The sequence below is a fragment of the Diceros bicornis genome, chromosome 3 (assembly GCF_020826845.1).
Source record: "Diceros bicornis minor isolate mBicDic1 chromosome 3, mDicBic1.mat.cur, whole genome shotgun sequence".
NCBI classification, from domain to species: Eukaryota; Metazoa; Chordata; class Mammalia; order Perissodactyla; family Rhinocerotidae; genus Diceros; species Diceros bicornis.
Window position 1 is genome coordinate 9666756 of NC_080742.1, and position 19309 is coordinate 9686064.

A 19309-nucleotide genomic window follows, 5' to 3' on the forward strand; every position below is an offset into this window, starting at 1 on the left:
CAGAAAAAAAGCTTATAAAATAAAGATTTAAAGAAAGAAAATATTTTTGTACAGCTGTACAATGTGTTTGTGTTTTAAGCTAAGTGTTATTACAACAGAGTCAAAAAGTCTATAAAGTAAAAAAGTTATAGTAAGCTAAGCTTAATTTATTATTGAAGAAAGAAAAATTTTTTTTAACTTTGGTATAACCTAAGTATAGTGTTTATAAAGTTACAGTAGTGTACAGTAACATCCTAAGCCTTCACATTCACTCACCACTCACTCACCCAGAGCAATGTCCAGTCCTGCAGGCTCCGTTCATGGTAGTGCCCTATACAGGTGTACCGTTTTTTATCTTTTATACCGTATTTTTACTGTACCTTTTCTGTGTTTAGATATGTTTAGGTACACAAATAATTATCACTGTGTTACAGTGGCCTACAGTATTCAGTACGGTAACATGCTGTACAAGTTTGTAGCCTGGGAGCCATAGGCTGGCTGTACCATATAGCCCAGGTGTGTAGTAGGCTATACCATCTAGGTTTGTATAAGTACACTCTGTGATGTTTGCACAAAGACGAAATCGCCTAACGACACATTTCTCAGAATGTATCCCAGTCATTAAGCAACAATGACTGTAGTCTCTCAAATAAGACTGAAGTCGTGGGAAGCTCAGGCCTACAACGGCATATAATTATCATAGTTCAAAGTGACACTAGGGAGAGATTTCTTCTCCCTGTTGAGAAACTGCTGCCAGATACATGATGGGTGCCAGTGGTGCTTGTAGGTCACCAAGGCTCTCCTCCACAGTGGTTACCAGCCACAGTACTGACCTGGCCTCAGCAACAACTTTGCGCAGCAGGGACCCTACCTGGGTGACTATGTTCCCTGCGTTTCAACAGCGACATCGTGTGGAAGCAACTGTGAAAAAGAATGGCCTCCGCCACTGATGGAATAGGTTTTCTGGTTGTCTTTCAGGATGGGGTAAGCATCCCTGGGAGTTTTGGAGTTCTTGAAGGAAGGAGAATCCTAAGTGGACCAAGTGGACCATCCACGTGGACCATGCTACTATCTGAAAGGGAACCTATACTTTCCTCCTCTTGAAAATGGAGAAGATAGAGGAGTATTATCTGCTGTCTTCCTTCAGGAATTATCGCCTCACTCAGCAGGGAAAATCAGGATTAATCAATTTAAGGGCTCAGAAAAGTTCAGTATGAATGGCAAAGAAACTAAACTGCATCTCAGATGGACTGTCAGATAATCTCTCTGCAGCAGGGGCCTTAGAGTAGAAGCTGAAAGCATGGGCTTTGCCTCCGACCTACCTGGGTTTAAACCCAGTGTTGCCGCTTACTATCTTTGACTTTGGAGAAGTTATTCAGCACTGGGCCTCACTTTTCTTATCTGTAAAATGGGAAGGAAACAACACACCTCATAGGATGATTCTGAGAATTAAATGCATGAATCTACATAAAGTGAGTAGCCAATGCTGGACCCGGCCCACTGATGTGTGCTGGATGCTATTATTTCTTACCTTTTATAGTGTCTTGCTGCTTACCTTGCTCTGAGGCTCCTTTACTCTCATTAATTCAAGATTCATCCTATAATCTAGTAACCAGATCTTGACTCCTGTCTTATTTCTTCTCTTTTAACTTTATATTTCTGATGTTGCAGCATTAAATTTTTCTTAGTGTTTTTTTTTAATAAACAGCCATCGCTAGAGACCTTCTGGTCCGACTGTAATGCAGGATCACAAAGTTAAATACCTACAGGGACCAAACAGGACTATAAATTATTGAAGCAGACAAGATGGGAGATAAGCTGTGCCTGATGTGAGAGTGCGTGCTCCTCTACAGAGAGGGCCCAAGAGACTCAGCTGGCTGTTGGCAGGTGGAATCAAGGCCCAGCGATGTCAGATCTATTTTTCAAGAGAAGCAAGAAATACAGTTTTGTAATGTGGTATTTCCTAATCTTAAACGCTGACCAGTAATACAAATTTTTAAAACATGATAGGCCAATCATAACACATTTGTGGGCCAGAGGCAGGCCGTGTCAGTTTGCAACCTCTATGTCACCTTCCTGGGTAAATACAACTTTGGATGAGTGCCACCTAGTGGTAAGAATTATAATTAAGAGACTATAAGTAACTTTTAAATGCTGTTTTACAGTTTATAATTATAATGCTAAGTATAAGTGGTGATTGGCGTCTTCCAATCTTTTCCTAAATAATTAATCATAAATGCTAGTGGGGTCAGTTAGTTTTGGGATCTTCTTTTATCACAAGCAGTGGCCCTGTACTCTAGTTCACTCTCATACAAAAGTGGCTACAGAAGAGCTGCCCCAGTAATGTACCCATAAGATCACTTACACTCCATCCTACAATTTCTAGGGATTCTATTCTCATAAACTCTGGATCATCTGCTATCTGAAATCACTCTCCCAAGCTGATGTCTTAATTTTTACCTTGTCTAGAACTAGTATAAAGTGGGAGGAAGAGAGGGAAAAGGAAAGAGATGATGGGCAAGGGTGTAAAAGCTCAGGCTGTTTACCATCTTGATCCAATTCCTTCTCCTCTATTTTTCCTGAATACCTGTTTCAGCTTCTGAGGTTATTTTCTTATAAAATCATGATATATTAATTTATTTCTTTGTATCTTAAAATATTCCTTTGCATGTCTATTAGACCCGTGATTATGACCTTTCAATAGATCAAAGGTCAGCAAACTATGGCCCGTGGACCAAATATGGCCTACCACCTGTTTTTGTGAATAAAGCTTTATTAGAACATATGTATGCTCATTTGTTTACATATCGTCTATGGCTACTTTCTTACTACAATGGCAGAGTTCAGTAGTTGTGACAGCCCAGAATATTTATCTGGCCCTTTACAGAAAAATTTTGCTGACCCCTGAAGTAGAACATTTTTTTGATTACTGAGTGCATAGTATATATTTTGCCATCCGTTTGCTTGTAATCTTTCTGTATGCTCATGTTTTAAGCGTGTCTCTTTTAAACACAATATTGCTGCATTTTATTTAATCCAACCTTAATTTTTATTTAACTGTAAAATTCAGTTAAACTGATGTATTCATCATTTATTTTTGCTGTCCTGTTTTGTGATTTCTGTTTATTCTGTTTTTCCCCATATGCTCCATTTTTCCCTCCTTTTAAGCTTTTAGAAGATTGTTTTATTTAAAAATCTTATTGCTCCAATAATACTCTGAAAGTTTTATATTCTATTTCTCTTCTTTAAATAAATAGCCTTAAATTTTAAACATACACGTGACTTTGAAAAGTTTGACATTAATCAATATCTTTATCCCTCACCTGAAAAGTACAAATTCTTAGCACACTTAAATACCACATTTCCTCAGATCTAACATTTCCCTATTTTAGTTCTGACTTATTTTTATACTCTTTAAATACGTTGTAAATAATAATCGTAGTATTTTATGTAATAAATTCCTGTTTATATTTACCCTGATGCTTGTCAGTTCCTTTATTTGTCACTGTTTCTTGCTTCACAGTTCTTCCTTTAGGTTGCATTTTCTTCTTCTGGAAGCACATCTTTTAAAAGATGTCTCAATGAAGTTCTACCATATAAGAATATGGAGTTTCAGAAGGGAAAGAGACAAAGGGTGGGGAAGAAGCAATATTTGAAAAGATAATCTTTCAAGAATTTTCCAAATCTGACCAAAGATAATAACTAATAGGTTCAAGAAGTATATAAAGTCCAAGCAGGGTAAATACAATGAGAACTGCACTTTGGCACATCAGAGTCAAGCTGCTGGAAATGAAAGACAAAAAGAAAATATTAAAAGTATACGAAGAAAAAAAACACTTTACCTTCAAACCAGTAACGATAAGACAGAGCTAATTTTTTAACAGAAATGATGGAAGCCAAAAGACAATATAATGACATATTTAATTATGAAAGAAAATAACTGCCAGTTTAGAATTCTCTACTAAGTGAAAATATACTTCATAATTGAAAGTGAAATCGAGTTTCCAGATGAACAAAAACAGAAAGGATTCACTATCAGCAAATATTACAGTAAATACCACAGGGGGTACTTCAGGCGGAAGGAAAATGATCCCTGACAGAAAAACAAAAATGCAAGAAGTAAAAATATCACTGGTATTGGGAAATACATGTATAAATATAAGACAATGTTTACAATAAGAAATAAAATATTTTATGATGTTGACATCTCTGTAGAATTAAAATGCATGACAACAATAACATAAAAAGTCAGGAGGGGCTAAAGAAGTTAAAAAATCACAACTTTTCCTCATTGATTGTTAAATAGAAACTACCATTATATGAGAGGATGATAAGTCAGGGGTGCAAAGGGTGCATATTGTAATCCCTGGGGTAGCTATATATATAATATATGTATAGACAGATATATATAGAGAGATATATAGTATAACTATATCTATCTATACATGTATAACTTTATATCTATATGTAAATATAATTAGATATATAAAATATATACATCTATATATATCTATATATCTCACAAGTTAATAGAAGGAAAGGTAGAATAATAAAATAGTTGATCAATGAAACATAAAACAAGTTGTACAAATAGAATAACCTATGGTAAGGTGGTGGCTATAAAAGCAATAATATTAATAATTGTATTACAAATACACTAAATATTCAAATTAAAAGACAAAGATTTTTAGGCTGAATAAGAAAACAACACATAACTGTATGCTCCTTACAAGGCACAAATTTTAAATGTAACTGCTAAAAAGACTGCAACAGGATAGAAAAAGATATTCCATGTATAGCTCTACTAATATCAGGTAAAGTGGACTTTAGGGCAAGAAATATGACTAGAGTCAAAGAGAGACATTTGATTTTGCTAAACAGGTAAATCTACCAGAGAGAAAACAGTTCAAGAGTTGTATGTATCTGATAACTAATAGCTTTCAAAATAAAAATTGACATAATTTAAAGGAGAAAAAACAAATTCATAGTTACAGTATTGAACTTAAACACACCTCTCTCAATAGCTGATAGACCAACCTTAAAAAAATCAGTAAGCATAAAAATATCTGAAAACATGATTAACCATATTGACCAATTGATAGATGGAGAAATCTGCGCCCAACAATGATAGTATGCACATTCTTTTCAGGAGCGTACAGAACAATGATCAAAACTGGTCATGTGCTGGGCCATAAAAAAAATATCAACAAAATACAAAGGATTTAAATCATTCAGAGGATGTTCCCCTTCCACACTGCAAGTAATCTAAGAAATCGATAACAAAAGATAACTGTAAAATCCTCAAATATTTAGAAATTCAATAACATAATTATAAATAACCTTTTAGTAAAAGAAGAAATCCAAATGGAAATCAGACAATATTTTGAAGTAAATCTTAATGAAAATATCAAAATTTATGGGATACAGATAAAGGTGAGTTTAGAGGGAAATGCATAGCTTTAAATGTATATATTAGAAAAGCAGAATGGCTGAAAACAAGCTAAGTATCTATCTCAAGAATGTAGAAAATGAACAAGTTAAACTCACTTTTAATTAATTAGAAAATAAGTTTACAATAGAGAAAATAAACCAAAAGTTTGTTCTATGAAAAGACTAGTAAAGTTGATAAGCTTTGTAAGACTGATATGAAAAAAAAGAGAAAGGCGGAAGTTATCAATATCAAGAATGAGAAAGAATGAAAGGAGGTCCACCACTAAACAATCTTTGTATACCGATCTGTCCTTTGAATAACACTCCAGCATCTTGTTGTTATAACTTTAAAAGTCTTGAATAAAAGTAGAACAATTTATCTCAACAGTTTCTTCAAGGTTGCTTTGACTGTTCTTGAATCTTTACATTTTCATAAATTTTAGAAACAGCTTATAAAATTTCACAAAATAACTTTGGAATATTGACTAGGATTATATAAATATATGGATCAACTTGGGTAGAAGTGACAAAGTTGTAAAGTATTGAGCTTTCCAATCCATTAATATGGTGTACCCTTAATTTATTTAGGTTTTATCTATTTTCTCTAAATAATGTTTTTCTCTGTAGCGATATTGCATAATATTCAGAATATTTACTTTTAGGTATTTGATATTTTTAATTATATTTCAAATTGTATGTTTTCAAAAATTTCATCTTCTATTTGTTGTTGATATATAGAAACATAGATAGTTTTTAAATAGGGATGTGACATAATCACATTTGACCTTTAGAAAAGAACATTGTTAACAATGTGGAAAGTGCATTAGAAGAGGAGCAAGAAAATTTAGTAGGCTTCCGCATAATACACATAATGTAGACTAAAATAAAAATTGTATCAATGGGAAAAAAGTTGTTAAAAGAGATATTTATAACTTGGTGTGACTCTTGGATGTGTGCTGAGGGAAAGGAAAGAATTAATGATTACTTTAACATCTGGAGGAATTATAGCGTTATTCACAAAGATGGAAGAAGAAAAATTGGGGCTTCAATGGAGAGAGCCAGGCCTAAAACTTAACTCATTGAGTTTAAAATGCTTGTGGAACATCTAGGTAAAGCTATCCAGTATATAGTTGGATTTAATATGAGTATGAAGTTTAGGAGCGAGATCTTGGCTTACATTATAATGTAAGTGGTAGGTACAGATACAGAGGTTCAAGAGATTACTTAGGAAGTGTGTAGGAAGAGAAAGAAACTGTCAGATGTAGAACCATGTATGTATCAATATTTAAGAGATAGGCAGATAAGTGTGAGGAGAAGACTAAGGGATAGGATAAAGAAGTAGGAAGAAATTAAGAAAGAAAAATAAAAGCCAAGGAAAAGGGAAGATGAGTGTGAAACATTGCATAAATCTAGTTACAGAAGAGTTGAAAAGTTTTAAGAATCTTTTGAATTTATCACAAAGTCATAATGACCTGGGAGAACATTTCTAGTATCTCAGAAGTGAAAGCCAGACAGTGATTCTTAGTCTACTCTGCAACCCACAATGAAGAATGCTTTCAAAGAAATTCATTGTGAAGGGGCAAAGAAAGATGGAATAAAAATCAGAGGAGGGAAGAGTCAAGAGTTATTTTTAATGAGTGAGAAGTAGTAAGCATGCAAAAAAAATGGTATATCACTGGTTCTCAAAATTTAACATGCATAAGTATTGTCAAGGACACTCAGATAAAGGAGATTCCTGAGTTCTGCCTTACAGAGCTGCTGACTTAGTAGGTCTGAGGGGGAGCACTGGAGTCTGTGTTTTTAACCAAGTACCCAAGGTGAGTGTGAGATAGGTATTGGAAAGACCACAGTTTTAGAAATACTGCAGTAAAGGGAAAATAAACAAGGATAAAAGTGATAAAACCTGGTTCATAGCAGCGTGGAAGGGGATGGGGTCCAGAGAATAGGTGGTAGAATAAGCACTATAAAGGAAGAATACAATTACCCCACTGTGATAAGAGGAAAGGAGCAAGATATACATGCACATGTTTGTAGTAAGCAAACAAAGATGAGTGAGTTTCATTCTCAATGTTTCTTTAATTTTCTTTAAAATAAGCAACAAAATCATTTATTAAGAATAGTGGGCAAGACTGAGGAGTAGAGACATGAGGGAATAATTTTTAAATGGATGTTTTTAGGAAATGGTGAAGAGATGGTCATGAATGTGAAAGCATTGCTGAGCAGCTAAGGCCTGGGTGAAATGCTTTGTGATCTAGGCTGGACTCTATAAACATTTCTCCTAGCCAGCTGGCACAATGTTAGGCCTTATCAGGAGAAGGTACTGGAGGGACACTGTAAGAGGAAGGGCTTCTCGTCATAGTGGTACTTTCCCTCTTGATCCTGTGGTGCAGCTGACAGAGGGTGGCTTACTTGCCAGGGGACTTCCTGGACTTGGGCAGCTTCCCTGTCAGTGGTGTGCTGGAGAACAGTGATGCATACCCCAGTGGGTGGCTTCCTGGCAATCTAGTCAGTGCTTGGGGTGGGGTGGAGTGATCTCCCCAGTTTGTTCCTTTCTTGAGTTTTCTCCCACAGTCCGAGAGCTGGTAGCTGCTCCTTACATCTGCTTATTCTTTAGAGTTCTCTTTACTTCTCTTTGTGTAGTTAATCCCGTTACTAATCAATAGTTATTTATGTTAAAATTGCCCTGTTCACATTACTAGTGTGGTTTTACCTTCTTACTTCACCCTGAATGATTACACTAATTAACAATGTTTTCTTTGAAAATAGCACTTTGAATAAGTTAAAATCTACATTCACAGAAGGTTGAATGATGAGATAAATTATTTGTGGGTAAGATGAGGCAGGGAATTTGGTTAACTTGATTGATTTCTCCCTACACTCAGTGACAAAGATTGGTTTATTTGAGTGTAAAGACGACTGGTTCACTGAGAATGAAAGTAAAGAATGAAATGAACTATTGAATGTTCACATAAGAAATTGGAGAGCCATTATTGTGGCAAATAGTTTTGTAAAAGTGCACTGTTATACATGGATTTTCTTCCCATGTTAACAACGAGAGAGCATCTATAGAAATTTGCCCCTTTCCTGCTTACTTGAAAGTTCACGGGATATATGTTTTGATAAATTGTATTTAGCTAGATTGTTCTTATATGTTAACAAAATATAATTCTCTGCGATGCCACATCCTTAATTTTGAGGATAGTATTTGTGGCACATATCAACTCTACTTGTAATTCATGACTGCCATGGGGAAGAAATATTCTTATTTAAAGAAAAATATGATTTAAATACTTGTTATTTTCTATCATTAGGAAAACAAAAAGTGAGGGTTCATGCTTTGTTATATGCATTATCAGCATTTTGCTGGCCATAGATGAGTCCTTTATTCATTCAACAAACGTTTACTGATCTCTGAATAACACACAGGTCACCATTAGGTGCCAGGGATACAGAGGTGCATAAGTCATGATCCCTGCCCCATCTTGAGGAAATCTAAAAAACAACAATTACCTTTCTTTCATGTATTCTAAAATTCACACTTTTTCCCACATCTTAACATTTAGTATCTAAAATTAGCAGCCCTTGGCCATGCCAGCCACCTACCTGATGGCATCTTATCACTTATAGTTACTGAGGGCTGGGCTACAATTGGGAAGTGATTGTCATTGCCTGCACATGGGTGAACTTGGTCGTAGCAGTTCACGTTGTCACTTCAATAATGCATCACTGGTCAAAAGCCTCGGCCCTAGGGGGAAGAAAATTCATAGACAGAGTAGAGTCCCTCAAAGGAACATGAAACAAGAAAAGTATTTCTCTAACCAAAAAGAGATTCCTCCAGGGTTAATGGCAAGAGAGAAAGTGAAGTGAATACCTACCAAGTATGAAATTGATGGGTAGGAGCGCTACATTACTGACCAAGTATGCTACTTCTTGTTTTATTTTGTGGACATGTACTGGAAGAGTTCAAGGAAAAGGTCAGAAATAAGTATAGCAACTTTGTTGCTATTTCTGATAGTATGACTGGACAACTGCACCTCTGAACATTTTTGTCCACAACTATTTTAAGGCTCGTTAAAAAGTAATGTGAGACTTAATTGTTTGAAAACCTTCCATCAACTTCTGGTAGGCTTTTTAATGTCAACACCAAAGCTTGAAGAGTAAATGTTAGTAGCCTGGAGAAAAGCCTGGAGACAAGAGTGGACACTCTTTTTAATACATGATGTAGCAACACACCTCCTGATGCCCCCAAGGCAATATTATGGGGGAGAAGATGGACATCAACACCTGTGATTCAGAAGAATTGAACTCTTAATGGGAAGAAGTTTTAAGAATGGTAAGCAAGTTATTTTATTAACATTTTTCTTTTAATGTAAGCATGAGAGTTACATATGATAAAAATTTAAGCTAAATATGTCTAAAAGAGCTCTTTCAATAAATGTGAAATAAAAACATAAGATATGATTTAATTGGCAATGTTTTCCTTTCTAATGGTATATAAAACAATGATGCATTTTACAATTGATAGCATCATAGATTCAGTAAAATGTGGTTCATAAAATTTGACACATAAAGTGATGACGTGCTTCTTCTTTGCCATGGACTTGGAACCTGTTACCACATATTACTAAACATCAATTAACCTTTAATCTTTGGAAGGGACTAGGTAATTATTTTACGAGTGCTCAGTGATGAACTCTGTTCCAAAGTGATCTTCTATTTCCAACCTACCATTTCTTCAGGTATATGATTCCTACATACATGTTATTAGAAGCAGAGCAGCTAGACTGAGAATCTAGTGTGAAGAGAGTAACAAAATTCTATAATTCACATCATTGGTAGAATTTTCTGGAACTTTTTTGGTAAATTTGTCACAATTCTATGCAACACTTTTAAGTCCCACTTCTGTTAAGTTCTACCCCATGCCTCATTCCTTGAATAGTGAGCATGGATTTAGAGGAAGAGAGAGAGAGTCTATTTTGTAGACTATACCCTGTGAATAGGATTAGGTCTGTTCATAATTATGTAGCTGTCCCCATTTGAAGTGGCAAAAAGGAAGATTTCAATGATGCTTATAGGATATCTATGACATAATGAATACCTATAGTTGCAGTACAAGATAAGTTGTATAGCAGAACATTTCCTTTGGACCCAACAGTATGGCTTATCTTAGAAGAAAGGCTCAGGGCAAAAACCTAACAGTTTTGGTTTTCTACAGTCTCAACCTAATGTTTTACTCTTCTGTCCTTGCTTATTTTATCCCCATTAGGTTCACACAGAGTTTAAATTTATTCCCCACCCAAAAACCCACAGGAATCAAGCAAATGTGTTTTGATGGATTTCTGAAATTTCCTTTCAGAACCAGATGTTGGACAGCAGCCATCTTAGTAAAAATACTTGCTAGATGAGGCAGGTTAAAAGGGGAAAGAAATCTGAAGAAGAAATCAATTGGGAAAAAATATATTCAGCATATCCACAAAGAAGAAATTTAATTAGTTACTAGATATTAATACCTCAAAGGTTTAAAGTCTATAATCCCTGGAAGTGACTGACTTCCACTCACCATGGCCAACCTGGCTATAGCCACTGCTGAGTACCCAATAGGCCAGCAACAGACCAACACTCAGTCCCCAATATAACACCATGCCCCAGGGTGACTTTGCTTTGGGGAAAAGGAAATAATCAGATTTTTCAAAGATTATTGGACACTGCCTCTGAACTGACACTAATTCAGAAAAACACAAAATGTCACTATGGTCTACCAGTCAGAGTAGGGGTTTCTGGAGGTCAGGTGATCAGTGGAGTTTTAGCTCAGGTCCTTGAACTCATCCTGTGGTTATTTCTCCAGCTCCAGAAAGCATAATTGGAGTAGTAGACATCCTTAGCAAGTAGCAGAATCCCCAGCAGTTCTGAAATGTTAGTGGTATCAAAATTGCCTGGAGGGCTTGTTCAAACACTGCTTGCTGTTTCTGATTCAGTAGTTCAGGGGTGTGATTCAAAAATTTACATTTCTAACAAGTTCCCAAATGATGCTGCTGCTGCTAATAAAGGTGCGATTCTTTGAGAGCCACTGATTTAAGCCATGGTAATGATTAGAAATTTTGCTTTTGTGTTGATTTCTTGCTGTAAGTCTCTGAGACCACAGAGATGATATATGGAAAACAAAGGTGTTGTGAGGGTATAGATGGATCAGTATAAGTATCCGGCCAATATAAATGATGAGACGATTTGGGTACTATATCTATAGACACAAAACCAATGAGAGAAATCTGCTCAATTCAGGAATTATGGTTTAAATTTTGCTGTTAAGAGAGCTCTTATTAAGTTTGAAATAAATATGACTTCTTTCAGCTGTTTCATTCTCTTCTGCAACATGAATTTCCTCTAAAATCAGATGAACTAGAAATGGAAGTTTTAAAAATGGTAAATTGTAAAATATTTTGAATGTTTGATAAAGAACTATGTGTTAGTTTCCTAGGGCTGCCAATAACAAATTACCACAAACTGGTTGGCTTAAAACAACAGAAATTTATTCTCTCACAGTTTTGAAGGCCAGAAGTCTGAAATCAATGTGTTAGCAGGGCCACACTCCTTCTGAAGGCTCTAGGGAAAAATCCTTGCTTATCTCTTTAGCTCCTGGGGGCTCCAGGCATTCCTTGGCTTGTGGCAGCATAACTCTAATCTCTGCTTCTGTCTTCACATGACATTCTTCTCTCTTTGTGTCTGAGTCTTCTCTTCTTGTAAGGAAACTTGTCATTAGGTTTAGGGCCCATCCAGTTAATCCAGGATGACCTCATCCTTCACTTAATTACATTCGCAAAGACCATTTTTCCGAATAAGGTCACTTTCATGAGTTTTGAGGGTTGGGGTTTAAACATATAATTTTAGAGACTGCAAAAACTTGTGTGGTACATTGTCTGCAAAGTTTGCTATCAGTGATTATTCCCATCCCAGTGAAAAGGGAGTCTCTTTCTCCTCTCCTTGAATTTAGGCTGGCTCTTTTACTTGATCAGCCAAATGTGGCAGAAATTATTTTGTATGACTTATGGACATAGGCCTTAAGAAGCTTTGCAGCATCCATTTTTACCCTTTTGGATACAAGCTATGATGTAACAAAAAGTCAAATACACTATGGAGAGAGAAGCCATATGGACAGAGAGAGGCACTGGAGGAAGAGAGGTTACAAACAGAGAAAGAGAGAGATGGCCAGTTCAAACCCTTCCCTTCCAGCCATCCCAGTTGGAATCATATGAGTTAAGCCCTAGCTGAGCTGCCCTTGTCAAAATTACATGGAGCCAAGGAGAGCTATCGCTGCCGAACCCTGCTCAAGTTGCAGAATTATGAACAAATAAATAATTGTTTTTAACCACCACAATGTTTTGGGGGGTTCTTTGATATGTGGCAGCAGATAATTGAAACAGTTTATTTTAAATTTAAACAGTCAATACACATATAGTACTTACTTAATAAAACTGGTATTTCTTAGGATATAGAGAAAAATTAAATCCCCTTATTCTAAGAAAATTCATTCTACTTTTCATTGTTAATAACTTTTCCATAAGTATCAAATGACTGTCTTCTGATTTTCTAGTTATTTCTACCAAAGTTATTTTGCCATGAGCTGAAATGGTAACACTTGAAATGGTCAGGAAATACCTTGTGGGGAAGGGGCAGTTGTCCGACAGGGGAGAATGTTATTATTCCTTTCTACCTTTTTCCTTTTGCTGTGAGTGGCTAAATGACTGCAAATATATTGGAGATAGAGAAGTACATTAAAATAAAATTGTAAAGACATTTAGCCCAATTTAAAACATTGAATTTCAATCCAAGGGATTTTGACTGAGCAGTAAAAAGTCATTTCATGTGACAAATTTTCAAAATATGTTAGGAAAATTGAAGTCTTTCACTTTCAGATTGGCATTCAATGTCTTCCCACTGCACACCAAGTAATCTGTATATGTCAGCTTTCTCTGTACATCAGTATCGGAGAATGGAGGTGAGGGTACCCAGTGGGAGGCTGACGCAGTGATCAAATACTAGGATAGAGATACAACTGTAAATGAGATAGCCAATGAAGAACCAATGGACCACAACTTCCTGCACATTTTTCCATTAAGATGGGTTTCCTGTTGCTCACAGGCATTGTGAGCAGCAATCCTTGATGATGATGGAGAATAGCAATAGAGGCTGCAGATGTAGGCAGCCAGTTAAGGAATCAGCTATAAAGGGTAGTTTTAATCATATTGAATTTAAGGTGGCATCTAAATGTTAAAAGATGCTTATGAAAGGAGAGGGGCAAAAGACGTATGTATAGATTTAGGATCTGTTTTGTATTTAATGCAAAGCAATACAGAAGAGTGGTTTAGAAAATGAGATCTGGAGGACAACTAGGTTCCAATTCTAGCTCTAGTGTTAAGTAAGTCTGAGACATTAAGAAAGTTACTATGCTGCCCTTGAATCAAGCTTTCTCATCTGTACAATGGAGATAATAAAAGCACCTATCTTCTAGGATTTCTGTGATGACTAAATGGGCCAGTATATCTAAGGCATTTAGAACAGCACCTGGCACATAATACCTGCTGTATAAATGTTAACAACTAACTATGTGCCTGTTCCCTTGCCAATATCCATCCCCCCTTCTTTTTTTTTGTAACAGAAACCTTGAATTGTTAGGGGCGGCAATATTCTCAGCTAAAAGAAAAACGATATTTCCAATCTCCCTTATAGATATGGCTGGCAAATGATCTATAAATGGAAGTTATTGGCTGTAACTTGAGAAAAATTCTTTAAAAGGGCTTGTCGTAATGCTTTTTCTTTTGCCTTTTCCTACTCCTCCTGTCATGGAATAAAGACATCATGACTGGAGCTAGAGGATCCCTCTTAGACATGAGAGAAAGATCAAAAGAAGATCAGAACCCTTGATTCTAACATCTTTGTTTTACTGAATCATTCCAGCAAACGTTTGTAAGCCTTGCTAGACTTCTCATTACACAAGAAAAATATAAATCCTTGTGTTTAAGCCATTGTAGACCGATCTCTGTTATTGTCTAACATAATTCCTAATTGATAAAATCCTATTATTATAAATGAAATTTCCAATTAAGAAATAATTGCTTTAGGAAATTAATGGATCCAAAGGCAATGTATCATGAAAGCCAAAAACAACAATAAGAAAATAAATGGATCCAAAAGCAATGTGTCATTAAAGCCAAAAAGAACAATATTTCTGAGAGGGGACTTACCTTAAGTATACTTTGTAGTGCCTTGCTTCTAGGATGTTAGTTGTAATCCCCAGGGTAACCATGAAGGAAATAACTAAAAAATATACAAAAAGGGAAATGGAGAGAGAATCAAAAAGATATACTGAGAAAAAAAATCTAACATAAAATAAGACAGTATTGGAGAATTTGAGTCACACGTAAGACATAAGACATATAGAAAACAAATACCAAAATGGCAAAAGTAAGTCCTTCTATATCTGTAATCACTTTAAATGTAAATAGATTAAACTCACTAATTAAAAGACAGAGATTGGCCGAGTGGATTTAAAAAAAAAGTATCCCATGGGGCTGGCCTGTTGGTGTAGTGGTTAAGTGCGTGCGCTCTGCTTCAGCGGCCTGGGGTTCGCAGGTTCAGATCCCAGGCACGCACCTGGTCGCTTGTGAAGCCATGCTGTGGTTGCTTCCCACATAAAGTAGAGTAAGATGAACACAGATGTTAGCCCAGGGCCAATCTTCCTCAGCAAAAAGAGGAGGATTGGCATTGGATGTTAGCTCAAGGCTGATCTTGCTCACACAAAAAAAGTATCCCTTGTGGTTGAAGATCGAACTATGTGCCATCTACAAAAGACTCACTTTAGATCCAAAGGCACAAGTAAGTTGAAAATGAAAGGATGTAAAAATATATTCTATACAAATAGTACCCAAAAGAAAGCTGGGGTGGCTATTCTAATATTAGATAAAATAGACTTTAATTCAAAAATTGTTACAAGAGATAAATAAGGATATTACCTGTTGATAAAAACATCGGGCCAGCCCTGTGGCTTAGTGGTTAAGTGCGCATGTTCCGCTGCTGGCGGCCCGGGTTCAGATCCCGGGCGCGCACCAACGCACCACTTCTCCAGCCATGTTGAGGCCACGTCCCACATACAGCAGCTAGAGGGATGTGCAACTATGACATACAACTATCTACTGGGGCTTTGGGGGAAAAAATAAATAAAATTATTAAAAACATCAATTCATCAAGAAGACATAATAATTATAAACATATATGCACCAAACAATAGATCCTCAAAATATATAAAGCAAAAGGACAGAATTGAAAGGAGAAATAAACAGTTTTACAATATTAGTTGGAGACTCCATACCCCACTTTCAATAATGGACAGAAATAATGGATAGAAATATACAATTACAAAACTGACTCAAGAAGAAAGAAATAGAAAATCTAAACAGGCAAATAAGAAATAAAGAGATTGAATGAGTAATCAAACACTTTCCAACAAAGAAGAGCCCAGGACTAGATGGCTTCACTGGTGAATTCTACCAAATATTTAAAGAATTAACACCAATCCTTCTCAAACTCTTCATAGAAATCTAAGAAAAAGGAACACTTCCTAACTTGTATGAGGCCAACATTATTCTTATACCAAAGCTAGACAAAGATATCACACAAAAAAACTACAGACCAATGATCCTTATGAATATAGATGCCAAAATCAAATATAGTTCCCAAACTATACTAACAAACTGAATTCAACAGCATATTGAAAGGATTATACACCATGACCAAGTAGGATTTATCCCAGGAATGCAAAAGTATTTCAATATAAAAAAATTAATGTAATATATATTACATTGATATCACAGAGGGAAAAAACTACGTGATCATCTCAATTGATGTGGAAAAAGTATTTACACAATTCAACACTTTTTCATGATAAAAAATATACTCAGAAAACTAGGAATAGAAGGGAAATTCTTCACTATGACAAAGGGCATTTATGAAAAACACACAACTGACATCATGCTCAATGGTGAAAGACTGAAAATTTTCCCCAAGATCAAGAACAAGACAAGAATGCCTGCTTTTACCACTGCTATTCAACATTGTACTGGAAGTTCTATCCAGAAAATTTGGGCAAGAGAAAGAAATACAAGTTATCCAAATTGAAAAATAAGGAGTAAAAGTATATTTGCAGATGATATGCTCCTATAAAGAAAATTTCAAAGAATTCACACACAAAAAAATAGTAGATTCAGGTTGTTCATTGATAATTTGTAGAAATATAATTCATTTTTATATCTTAAAAAAAGTAGAGCTAATTAAAGAATTCAATAAAATTACAGGGTTAAAGATCAAAACAAAAATCAGTTGTATTTCTATAAACCAGTAATGAACAATCTGAAAAGGAAATTAAGAAAACAATTCATTTACGATAGCATCCAAGAAAATAAATTCCTAGGAATAAAATTCCAAGGAGGTGAGAGACTTGTACACTGAAAATGACAATATTGATGAAAGAAATTAAAGACACAAATAAATGGAAAGACATCCCTTGTTCATGTATTGGAAGGCTTAATATTGTTAAGATGGCAATAATACCATAAGCCACCTACATATTCAATGCAACTCCTACCAAATTCCAATTGTCTATTTTTTGCAGAAATGGAAAAGCTCGTCCTCAAGTTCATATGTAATTTCAAGGGACTTTCAATAGCCTCAATATTGAAAAAGATTAACAAGAGAAGAGATTATACTTCACAATTGTGAAACTTACTACAAAGCTACAATAATCAAGACAGAGTGAGACTGGCATAAATATGGACATATAGACTGCAGGAATAGAATTAAGAGTCCAGAAAACAACCCAAATATAAGTGGTAAAACAACCTGATATATAAGTTGTAAATATAAGTGGTAAAACTGTAAAACTCTTAAGAGAAAACTTAAAGGTAAATCCTCAGTCCAAACCTTGGATTAGGCAATGGATTCTTTCAACTGACACCAAAGCATAAGCAATAGAAGAAAAAATAGATAAACTGGACCTTATCAAAATTAAAAACTTTTGTGGATCAAAGAATATCATTAAGAAAGTGAAAAGATATCCTACAGAACGGGATAAAATATTTACAAATTATATATCTGATAAGGCCTAGTATCCAGAGTATATAAAAACTCTTATACCTCAACAACAAAAAGATAAGCAACCCAATTTAAAAATATGCAAATGAGGTGAAATGACATTTCTTCAAAAAAGATATACAAATGGTCAACAAGCACATGAAAATGTGTTCGATGTCTTTGATCATTAGGGAAATGCAAATCAAAACCACAGCAAAATACCTCTTCACACCCACTAAGATGGCAATAATTAAGAAAAGGGAAAATAAGTGAAGGCAAGGAGGTGGAGAAAATGGAACCCTTGTACTTTGTCAGTGGGGATGTAAAATGGTACAATCACTGTGGAAATCAGTTTGGTGGTTCTTGAAAAAGTTAAACATAGCATTAATATATGATTCCATGAGTCCTCTCCTCAATTCCTCTCCTAGATATACACCCCCGAAATTGAAAACAGGTACTCAAATGAATATGTATACATGAATGTTCATAGCAGCCCTATTCACAATAGCCAAAAAGTGGAAACAGCCCAAATATCCAGCAATGGGTGAATGGGTAAACAAATTATGGTATATATGTACAATAGAATATTATTCAGCCATGAAAAGGGATGAAGTATGGATACATGCTACAATGTGGATGAACCCCGGAAACATTATGCTAAGTGAAAGAAGTGAAAGAAGCCAAACATAAAGGTTACATATTGTATATGATTCCATTTATATGAAATATCCAGAATAGGAAAATCCGTAGAGACGGAAAGCAGATTGGCAGTTGCTAGAGACTACAGGAGGGGAAAAGGGGAGTGACTGCTTAATGGGTATGGGATTTTCTTTAGCGGTAATGAAAACGTATTGGGACTAGATAGAGGTGGTTGCTGCACAACATCATGGCTGTACTAAATGCCATTGAATTGTACATTTTAAAATGGTTAATTTTTAAATATATATAATAATTTTCATCTTTGCTGCCTATTCTAATATGCTATTTGATTGCTATAATATGCTATTGGATACATCTAAATAATGCTTTCCTTGGACTGAGGCAGAATGAGTGAATAGAAGACAGAATCAGAAGATTTAGGCTACTTATCTTTCTAAAACCAGACAAGAATCCCAAACAATTGTTGAGCTTTTCCCAACGCTCTTCTACTAGCACAAACCAACATTGTGTACTAAAACAAGCACATCCAGTCCCACCTTGCCAATTCACACCCATTGTTCTTTTTCAACTCCAAAGGTAACACCTCAGAATGATTCCTGATTTTTGTTGTTTGTAGTTCATTCTCTAATCTACTATTTAAATTGTTCTTCGTAAATGCATAAGCATATTAGGAAACTTAATTGTCATGTGGGAAATTGCTTTGATCCTATGGTAGTCTCCAAGTACACTTTCCCATCCAGTTACCCCAAAGAAGTGTGTAGACTAAATTAAGAAGCTTGAATCATTCAATTTATTCAGTCAATTTAAAACAGAAAAAGAAGAAAAAGAAGTGGTAAGTTAACATATTAAGTATAATTTGCAAGCAGGGCAGAAAGCCCACACTACCTACATCCTTATTTAAGCAATATTTATATGGCTTGCCTCTCCCTCCACTGCATTAGCATTCTTTGTTGATCTTGGAGTTATGAGGACCAGAATTAAGATTGGGGGGGGGGGCTAAGCAGGTGGTAGGTGCCCAGAGTTAACCATACACACAGTTGCTCTAGCAAAGACGCACAGGGACAAGTATTGGCTACAGCTGTAGTTCACCAGTTAGGCTGATGAGCAGCTAAACATTTTA